This window comes from Galeopterus variegatus, unplaced genomic scaffold (assembly GCF_000696425.1).
Source record: "Galeopterus variegatus unplaced genomic scaffold, G_variegatus-3.0.2 Scaffold2228, whole genome shotgun sequence".
Classification (NCBI taxonomy): domain Eukaryota; kingdom Metazoa; phylum Chordata; class Mammalia; order Dermoptera; family Cynocephalidae; genus Galeopterus; species Galeopterus variegatus.
Window position 1 is genome coordinate 58,194 of NW_007728339.1, and position 1,813 is coordinate 60,006.

Sequence of the window (1,813 nt, forward strand, 5' to 3'; positions counted from 1 at the left end):
TTTTTATTAGTTATGTATTTTAATGCACATTTTTAGATATTTTAAGATTTTCAGTGTTGATATAAAGTTTTCCCTTATAAAAATTAATTTGAGAAGAATAAATGAGTATATTTAAATACTCATTTGTTAGCATGGGGGGGAAACTTAATAGAAAAATGGGCAAAGGAAATACAGCTCTAGTTTAGAGAAAAATATGTACAAACAAATGTTTTTAAACATGTAAAAATATACCCAACTTCAGACATATTAAAAATAAATAACATTTTAAAAGGCTAGAGGAGCAGGGGAAATGGGAAAATGTTGGTCATATGCTACAAAGTTTTAGCTAGACAGGAGGAATGCATTTTTTAAGATCTATTGCACAGCATGGTGACCATAGTTGATAATAATTTATTGTATAGTCCAAAATTGCTAAGAGTGTAAATTTCAAATGTTCTCACCATAAAAATAAGTATTCAAAGTGATTATATGTTAATTAGCTTGATTTAATCATTCCACACTGTATACATAAGTTATAACATCACCTTGTACCCCACAAATATATACCATTATAATTTGTCAATTTACAATAAGATTAAAAATACAAATTCCTTGAGGTTGTGAGAATTCCTCATCATCTGTTTACTGGGGCTGTCCTCAGCTCTTGAAACTGCTCACATTTCTCCTCCCGTGGCCCCTTCCAGACTCAAAGCAGCAGTGGCACATCAGATCTTTCACATACAATGGATTGCTTTAACTTCCTCTTCTGCCTTCCTTTTCTCTCTTTCTAAGGCCACACGTGATTACCTGGGATTCACCTAGATAACAACATAATCTCCCTATCTTAATGTCAATTGATTAGAAACTTTAATTACATCCGCAAAGTCCCTCTTGCCATGTAATATAACATACTCATAGGCATGATATCTCAACATATTCAGTTTCTGGGGATTAGCGCAGGACATCTTTGGGTAGGGGGTCATTTTAGAAATTCTGCCTACTTACAGCCCACGTACACACAAAATACACATTGCGTTTTTGTTTTTAAAGTAAAAAAACAAAAAAGAACAGAAAGAAAGAGCCTAAATGTCTACTAGTGTTCAGAGGACTAGTTAATGATATATCTGTACAATAGAATACTATGTAACCATTAAACATAATGATGGAGCACTATATGTACTAAAATGATAAATTGCCAAGATATATTTTTAAGTAAAAAAGCAAGGCCCAAGACAGGGTATACAGGATGCTAGACTTTGCATTTGTAAAGGAGTTATATCTCTGAAAAATACCATGGAGACTGGTCAGAGTAATGGTCTCCAGGGACTGAGGAATAGAATGATAGTTTTCACGTTTGTGCACATTAAATTTTTACCATATGTATGTTACTTTTTAAACACTAAAAATAAATAAAACAGAAAAGCCTAAATCCTAATAAGATGTTTAACTAAAATTATAAAATAAATTGTGCTGGTTTATAGTGACAGACAATGGGGCAGCCAGTAATTGCTTCATGGGCAACCTGTTCTTTCTCCTTATGCTTTGAGCACTACTAGAGAAATCTGCCTACCTCTGACCTCCACGGCCAAGAAGAGAGGGTTGATGTGAAACTAAGAGGAAAGCATATAGACAATCTTTTCTCCCTGATCCTATGAGCGTGTGGTTTAAATCAATCCACACTATTTTAAATCCAATCCTTGACAACGGAAGTTAGCGTAGAAGATGTAAGACAAGACTTGGCTCAATGGCTACATGATAAAATAATTTGGTGCTCCAAGAGGAACTTACAAAGGAGTCAAATCTGGGACCAGCTCCTCGAGATTCAGCCACTGAG

At 34.3% G+C, this 1,813-nt stretch overlaps 1 protein-coding gene across 1 annotated transcript in view; it reads left to right on the top strand.

Annotated features, from left to right (window-relative positions):
* The window catches only part of LOC103597179 (alcohol dehydrogenase 6-like), a 32,441-nt gene that overhangs the window by 22,187 nt on the left and 8,441 nt on the right, over positions 1-1,813 (top strand). The gene's annotated exons all lie outside the window — the stretch shown is intronic.